At 41.3% G+C, this 9,052-nt stretch overlaps 1 long non-coding RNA gene across 2 annotated transcripts; it reads left to right on the top strand.

Annotated features, from left to right (window-relative positions):
• The first annotated feature begins 1,470 nt into the window (after nucleotides 1-1,470).
• Nucleotides 1,471-8,110, top strand: LOC137166035 (uncharacterized). 2 transcript variants are annotated; one of them, XR_010923537.1, is made up of 4 exons: nucleotides 1,471-1,780; nucleotides 3,309-5,346; nucleotides 5,699-5,756; nucleotides 6,032-8,110. It is a non-coding gene; the product is annotated as an uncharacterized lncRNA (long non-coding RNA). The 2 variants fall into 2 exon arrangements; XR_010923538.1 differs by having other exon boundaries at nucleotides 5,263-5,346.
• The last annotated feature ends 942 nt before the right edge of the window (nucleotides 8,111-9,052 follow it).

Here is a 9,052-nt window from a genome sequence, read left to right on the forward strand (position 1 = left end):
GAGTGCCTCCTTTGCACAGAGAGGCAGTGAGGAAGGTGGTGCTGGGGTTTGTCAGGAATGAAAGAGGTATATCTTTAGCACTGAGCACTTCCTAGATTATGGGCTGCTTCAGGTGGTAGAACCTGGTAGAACCCAGGTCTTTTTTTCTCATCTCCCCATGGACTGTGTCATCAGTGCTGAGTCTCTAAAGGAATGCACACACTGCATAGGAAACCCTGAGGTCAGCCTCAGGTTTGAGCCCAACCCCCCACTACTGGCCACACACAAAAGTCTCCTGACTCATGCCAGAAACCTTACAGAACTGGGTTCAATGGAATCAACCCGAGATATGGTCTGAGCTTGAGACCTGCTATAGCGTGGGTCCCACTCCTCATTTTGCAGTGTAGACATAGTTGAAGCATAGGTCACCAGGTTCATCTCTGGAGAGTCCACCACGGCTATCCCACAACACCCAAGTCCTGACCCTGGTATCCCCAGTATTCACACTAGATTTCCTAACTGGTGAGGCCAGGACACAACAGGTGTTTAAGCAAGAGTGTAAAACTCTTTGTTTATATATATTTTTTGATCATCAACAAGATTTCGTTCAAATGCTTTTACGCTTGTTAAAGATTCCAGAACTCCAGCTCTTCAGTTTAGGGTTGATGATCTCAGACACATTTCTCTGGGGACTCCAAAGAGATTTCCAGCAAAAAAAAACCAGACGACCAGATTTGACTTTCCTGATATTTCTAAGACAGATAACTGGGGAAAGGAGGGAGAAGCAATTAAAAAAAAAAACCTTCAGTTCTCTTGATACCTTATAAAGAGGCAAAAAAAAAAAAAAAAGGCAAAAAAAGAGGCAAAAAAACCCCAGTGTTGTTTTCCTCTTTATAATTAATCTGCAATAACCTGGATTAAATATTGACTGTGCATTAGAGAATGAGGACATGACGCACGTGGTGCATAAAGAAGAATTGACGTGTCTTGCTATTCAAAGATGGAGATATCTGTAACTTTGATCTGTGAAGGGGGCGGGACAGATGTTCTGAAGCACTGATGTGGGCGTTACACACCATGCAGGGAAGCTGCGACTGAACCCAACTCCTCTGACAACACTAGCCAAATTGATTTGTTAAAGGAAGAAGGAAGGTAAAGATTTATCCCTGTGAGCTCACATACAAATGTGTGTCTCCTTGTCTAGGGACACCCCTAAATTTAATATATAACAGTGACCTTTTATTTTATGTTATTTCTATTTAATCTAAAAGAAAGAAGAAAGAAACTTTTATGGAAAAGAAACAGCACAATCAAAACACTCCCACACATCTTTGCAATACACCACCAGAACCAGTTACTTTTATTAAAAGGATAAGAACAAGCTATTATGGATGATACAAGGGCTTCTTTGTGGATTTTTTTCCAGCTCACAAGATTCTTCACAGCTCAGATGAAAAGGATCATAGTATTTTAGAAGCAAGGCATTGTCTCCCAGATTCCCAGAGATCCTGAATGGACAATCTCTGCTGCCATCGCTCACTGGCTCTATTGCAAAAAAGAAAGAAAGTTAAACTGTCATATTTTATGTTTATATCAATTAAAACAAGGAAAATATGGCATTGCATTTCAAATCAAAAGCAAAGCAAGAATTTCCTCATCACTGAATGGTGAGTACAGGTATTCCTGGTTAACTTCAGAGCAAGTGATTCATTTCTCTCCTGCAATATTCTTCTACAGAGATTTAAAGAAGATAGTCAGATATAGCTGAACAAGTGAGCTGGCTGCCGACCTGGCTTACCAGGTAAATATACTTGATTTTGGAACATGGATCTCCCGTACCTTTACCCCTTACTCTCTAATCAAAAAGGCAGATTAATTTTTTTAAAAAAAAGTCCTTCCTATTAACATTCTAAAAAGTGAAACAACAACCAAAAATAAGGGGGAGGGGGAAGAACTACTGCTTATTGAATATTGGAGCGATTGTAAATATGATACAAATTGTTCATTGAAATGTGCATCAACGTTTTAAAACCTGATACTTGAAATTCCATTGCGGGCTTTAAGCAAAATTGTGAACTGTAAAAAAATGGACTAACTTTATGATATATAAAAAATAGAACCAAAACTACATAAAGTGCAGAAGAGTCTGACTCCCATCCATGTCCAGGTTTTCTATCAAACACACTTTTTGTCCATAGCTAAAACTAAAACCACAAATACTTCATAGCACGATCAATACGTTATTCTTAAAGAATGCCTAGAAGTTCCAGTTCTGACTCCCAGCTCATGTAAACTTAAAGTCAGACCCATAGGTGTGTAACTTGGAGTGCAGAGGGTGCTGCTGCACCCCCCTGGCTTGAAGCGGTTGCCATCATATACAGGGTTTACCGATTCGTTCAATGGCTTTCAGCACCCTCACTATAAAAATTGTTCCAGCGCCAGACCCTGTTTTGGAGGCAGTTCTGTTAGGACCCCACCTGGTGATAATCTCTGTACATGCTCAGTGTCCCAGACAGGAGAGCAGCATGGCAGTCGTTAGCGTGAAGATCGCCGCTTCACATCCCCTGCCCTCAAGCTGCCTCCCTGGTATTTTAGACTTGGTCCACACCAGGAGATTATGTCCGTATAACTATGTCACTCAGGAGTGTGAAAAGTCAACACCCCCGAGTGTCGCTATCAAACCAACCTAAACAGTGATGCAGACAGCACTAGATCATTCTCAGGGCGATGGAGTGCCTACACAGATGGCAGAACACCTCCTTTCGCTAGAGGTAGCATCTTCACTGAAGCACTTTGGCACGGCAGCACCAGGCGGCTGTGCTACAGTAGCAATTCATATGTAGACCACCCAGATTGTCTGGGAAGACACTTGAGCATTTAGCTCTGGAGGGCTCTGGTTCAAACCACAGATACTTTTCATATGATGCCACACTGGCAACACAGAGGGGCTTTAAAAGAGGTTGGGGGGCAGTAACTGCAATGCATGGCTCACATAATTGCCCCCATGCTGCCCTCCTTGCAGTCACTGTCCTGGGGTGGTGCTGGGTGTTATCAGGTCTCAGAGCGGCAATCTGTGTAGCACTGAGCACTGTGAAGATTCTGGGCTGCGTCAGGCTGTGGACAGGCCATAGGCAGCCTGGGTAAACGAGCTGTAAGGTTATTGTATAACGTGAACTTCAAATAGTCCAGAACCAAGACAGCACAAGAGTTTCCTTTGTCCCACGTCCCAGGGTTGTGCCCTGTGTTCTGAGCTTCCAAGCTCATTAAACAACAGCTCTAGAAAGGAGAGACACAAATATTCCATTAACACATTAATGTCTCCCTGGCAGAATCCTGAACTTACCATCAATTGACAGCAACGGAATCCAAAACTACAGTCTCCCATCTGCACTGAAGGGGAGGGACATCCCCGAGGGAAGGAGAAGCTCCCAGAAGATACACATCTAAATGCTTTACTAAAAGAACGCTGGGTGAAACCTGCACAGAGAAAAAGAATCTTGATTTTCATTGACACAGAAAGGGAAATAAGAGCTGTGTTGGCTGCAGGACAAACATTTCTCATTAACTGAATTTCCCATTCACTGAGACCAGGCCAAGTCTACCCAGTTATCTTCCTGAGCCCCCTTTCATTAGTTCTTTGAAAATATGTAAATCTTGGTAGTTCTGTGCCCATTCAATGGCTGCCCCTAAGAATTGAAAACAGCAAATTAATTAAGCGGATGTGCTGGCTCCCGGGCTACATGCTTCAGAACCATTTCACTGAGCATGGGTGTCCTCCCCAGCCGCCCACCCCCACAAGTAGCTGCCTCCATTGCAGAATTCTCATAGCAGCTGCTGCTGTGAGTTTGACTCTGTCTGTTTGCAATCTGGGTTCGATGGCTGGAACATTTAGAAACAGAAGGGTTTGAATTAGTCCCTTCCAGTCTGAAAGCCTGATTGTCTGATACTCTGCACCAACATTCCCATGAAGACTCAGCGCTTGGGAATACTTCCTCAATGATCAGTTGACATGTTTAGATATGCCAGACAGACTGGGTCTTTTGAGAATGTATCCCTAATGTCCTATAGGATAATTAGATTAGTATATTTTAACTAGATTTTACCTGTTCTTTCTTTAAAGTATCCACTATTCACAGATTTCAGTCTAAATAGTATTGTCTCTATTCTTGTCATGCTCCACCTATCTGTCTGTTTTTCCTCTCTTGTTTTATACTTGGTTTGTAAATTCTTTGGAGCAGGGAACATGTCTTTGCTGTTCAGTGGAATAGAACCTGCCACAATGGGGCCCCATTCCATGATGGGGCTCCTAGGTGCCAACTGTATAACATTATTATTAATAATGTTAAAGAAGAACAATAGAGGTGCACTGTCATTTCTGCAAAAACTCCTCCAACACAGCACTCTGACATTTCCAGTAATGAAGTCAAACACGCAACTATGGCAGATTATTTCTGGGGAACACTATGGCTAAGACACTGGGAAAATGAGCTGCTGCATCAAAGACCTGGTTTCTAGTTCCAAATAGTGTATTCTTTCATTGGGGGATGAGACAACATTAAATAATAATATTTGTAAAAGCCTTAAATATCCTTGTCAGTAGAAGACGTTAGATTCCTATTTATGGTCTCCTGTTTCCTAGCCCAGGTCACAGTCCCCTACAACAAAGGGATTTTTCATTGTGTTTGACCAGAGGAAGAGGACACATCATGTATGTGTCCCAGGCAGATGTCCAGTTCTGTTTGGCATGCTGAAGCATAGCAAACAAGGCATGCTCAGTTCTGACAGATTCACAGCATGTTCAGTGCTGATAGATTCACAGATTCCAGGCCCAGAAGGGAGCATTGTGATCATCTAGTCTGACCTCTTGTGTAACACAGGCCAGAGAAATTCCCAAAATAATTCTTAGAGGGAGTTTTTTTTAAAAAAAAACAAACACCTATCTTGATTTTAAAATTGTCAGTGATGGAGAATCCACCACAATCCTTGTTAAGGTGTTCCAATGGATAATTGTCAATGTTAAAAATTTACACCTGGTTTCCAGTCTGAATCTGTCTAGCTTCGATTTCCACCCATTGGATCACGTAATACCTTTCTCTACTAGATTGAAGAACCCATTATTAAATATTTGTTCCTCACATATGTACTTATAAATTGTCACCAAGTCATCCTTTAACCTTCTCTTTGTTATGATATTAGCTTGAGCTCTTTAGGTCTATCATTATAAGACATGTTTTCTAATCCTTTAATCATTCTCATAACTCATCTCTGAACCTTCTCCAATAGATCAACAACCTCCTTGACTTGTGGACACCAAAACTGGAAACAGTATTCCATAAGCAGTCACAACTGGAGGAGCCAAATACAGAAGTAAAATAATCTTTCTACTCCTACTCAAGATTTGCCTCTTTCTACATCCAAGGAATTAATTATCCCTTTTGACCACAGCATTGCACTGGTAGCTAATGTTCAGCTGATTATCCACCCACAGTCCTACATCTTTTTTAGAGTTACTGCTTCCAAGGATAGAGTCTCCCATCCCGAGAACGTGGCTGATGTTCTTTGTTCCTAGATTCATAAATGTATATTTAGCTGTATAAAAAGACATATCGTTTCCTTGTTCCCGGTGTACTAAGTGATCCAAATCCCTCTGTATCAGTGCCCTGTCCCCTAATTTGTGTCACCTGCAAACTTTATAGGATGATTTTATGTTTTCTTTCAGGTCCTTGAGAAAAATACTGACTAGTGCAGCGGCAAGGACCAATCGTTGTGGGACTCCAGTAGGTAGAATGATGGTGATATTATTACATTTCATAGTTTAGCCAAAGCTATATGGATTTTAATAGGCACATCAAAGGAACCTCTCTCACCCAGGACTATTCTCCAACTAAATGTCAAGTTTCTGCTGCAAAACATTTAAGCACTTCAACTCTTTAGAAAAAAAGTTGGAAAAAAATTATGATACAAAATTTTAGGAAACCTTAGTATAGACTCAAAAACGTCCTTCTGTATTCTCCCTTCATTTCATTAAGATCTTATCTGGATTGCTTTGCAGCACCAGTAAGAATACAGCAAAGAGAAGGTAAAGGATCTTCATGGCTGAAGTTTGCCTGGAACTCAACGTCTCTGGAGAGAAGTGACTCCAAGATAGACAGGAGATGGAGAGTCTCTATTTATGGGCTGCTGGGGATTGTGAAATGCTGATCTTTTGTTATCATGTTTTGAAGCATGTCACATTTATTAAGTTTGTGCTGCAATCTATTAATCATAATTATTATTATTCGTACAGTTCCATAAAAATTCCTGGAGAATTTCAGGGGAATGTATTTGACAAATCCCTGCCTCAGGGAAGTTACATGCATATTAATTCCTAACAAACATCTACTGCCGCATTAAAAGCCCTTTGAAGTCAATAGAAAGACTCCCATTACACTTAAATAAGAGCAGAGAGGATTTCCATAACACAGCTATACTTAGGAAATATTAGCAGAAGGGTGTGTGCAATTGCGTATTTGTTTTGGACAATATTTATCAATATCTTGCTTGTATTTAGGGAATTTTAGTAGGTTCATGCATCAAAACCCATTACAAAGTGGTTAAAAATTCTTTTTAAAATGAGAAATAAAGTGAATAACATCATAAATACTGTATGTTAGGAATATATGGATTTGTTTTTTTCCCCCTGTATATCTGAACTGAGGAATTTTACAGTTAGTGATGGGAGAAACCCATGAGTTTATCCTTTTTTCCCCCCCTCCATAAAATGCAGCAATCTTAACAATAACTATCTAAGATAGGGACATAAAAGGGGAAGTCAATATCACTTGCAGGTGCTTGAAAGGGGGAAAGGGTTGTGGTACATACCCTGGAGAATGGGGCTAGGATACAAAGTGACCTAGAAAAATTGGAGGAGTCGGCCAAAAGAAATCTGATGGGGTTCAACAAGGACAAGTGCCGAGTCTTGTAGTTAGGATGGAAGAATCCCATACACTGTTCCAGACTGGGGACCGACTGGCTAAGCAGCAGTTCTGCAGAAAAGGAGCTGGGGTTACAGTGGACAAGAACCTGGATATGAGTTAACAGTGTGCCCTGGTTGCCAAGAGGGCTAACAGCATATATGGCTGCATTAGGAGGAGCATTGCCAGCAGACTGAGGTTAGTGATTATTCCTCTCTCTTTGGCACTGATGAGGCCACATTTGGAGTACTGGGTCCAGTTTTGGGCCCCCCACTACAAAAAGGATGTGGACAAATTGGAGAGAGTCCAGCGGAGAGAAACAAAATTGATGAGGGGGCTGGAGCACAAGACTTATGAGGAGAGGCTGAGGGAACTAGGCTTGTTTAGTCTGCAGAAGAGAAGAATTAGGTGGAATTTGATAGCAGCCTTTAGCTACCTGAAGGGGGATTTCAGGGAGGATGGAGCTAGGCTGTTCTGAGTGGGAGTAGATGACAGAAGGAGGAGCAGTCTGAAGTTGCAGTGGGGAAGGTGTAGCTTGGACATTAGGACAGCTTTTTTTCACTAGGAGGATGGTGAAGCTCTGGAATGGGTTACCTAGCGAGGTGGTGAAATTTCCATCCTGAGAGGTTTTTAAGGTCCGGCTTGATAAAGCCCTAGCTGGGATGATTTAGTTGTGGTTGGTCCTGCTTTGAGCAGGGGGGTTGACTAAATGATGTCCTTCCAACCCTCATCTTCTATGATTTTATGATCACCCAGCTGACTTTTCAGAATATGGTTAGTGGCCCATGGCTCCACGCACTAGCTTAGAGGTCTGGCTAGCACCCCTCAGATGACAAGGCCGTTCTTCATTATGCATCAGATCAGACATTTTCTAAAACTCTGTAGATATGTAACCCAGGTGAGTGCACGTTCATTTTAAAGGAGAACTTCACATTGGGCTTGTGCTCTTCTCTGCCTCTTTATAGTTAGGACAAGACCAGAAGGGATTTTTTTTTTCTTTTTAAAGTTTTGTTTTTTGTTTTGTTTTCTCCCTGTCTGTTCTATTATATACAAATATAAGATAAGTCAAGTCTCATGTTCCCTCTTTTGCTGGAAGGCTCTTTGTAGGCCTCAGAGAAATGTCTGTGCGTTTCTCAATACTGAATTTAAAGGAGGAGGGATTGTTGAATCGAGGATTTTTTTTTTTCGAACTGCTTAAAAATCATCTGAATGAAATTGCTGTTAACAATAAAAAAATAAAATAAAATAAAGTGTTTTAAATTCTTCCTTAGTACCTGTCGTGTCCTAACCTTTCCATTTCTCTCTTTCTCTCGCTCTCTCTGATCCAACGGCCCAATTCCATGAGAATGGCCGTTTACCTGAAGATGTCAGAAGGGCTAAAATGCCAGTAGAACATATCTCAACACAAAGTGTTTGGAAAGAAGGAACCTAGGCCTCCTCCAGGGAAGAGGGCTATAGTGCGCCTCTGTGTGTGTGTGCGTGACAAAGTAAATGAAAGAGAGAGGCAGAAGTGAGTTAAATGGTCTCAGTTTTGGAGGTCTCTCTTGATGTGTGTGGAAGAATCCCCAGATACGCACTGGGATTTCCTTAACAAAATAATAGACTGTGACCTAAATAAAGAAAATGTACAAGTACTTTCGAGCCTCCCACACACCTAATCAAGTTAGCAGCTACCTCTGTTCTGAGGAGCCTTCAACACAGCTCTGTTGCCACACAAAGGCAGTTCATGACACACCTAGGTTTAATTAAACTGGCAGTCTTACATGAGTCTTCCATGGGATACTCTCACCTAATAAGCAGTGATATAATTATAATCAATTTGTAATGGGAATGCTTTACACCCATTAGCACGGAGCTCCTTTCATAACTGTATTAAGCACAATTTTGATCTTGTAATTACCAAATGAAACTGACAAGCATTTCACACATTAGAAATGAACACAATGAACAGACCTTCTGAAGTGTGCAAACCCCTCCCTTCTTCCAGCTTTGTGACCATCGGCAAAGAAGCTGATGTGTTTAGATGGAAAAAGTATTTACTAATAGACAGGCTGTGGGGAGTATTTCCCTGTGCTGTGTTATTTATCTGCTTTTAATTTTAACTTTAGTGTGGTAATTAC

Source organism: Emydura macquarii, unplaced genomic scaffold (assembly GCF_026122565.2).
Source record: "Emydura macquarii macquarii isolate MOO-44397 ecotype Brisbane River unplaced genomic scaffold, CSIRO-AGI_Emac_v2 contig_2792, whole genome shotgun sequence".
Taxonomy (NCBI): Eukaryota; Metazoa; Chordata; order Testudines; family Chelidae; genus Emydura; species Emydura macquarii.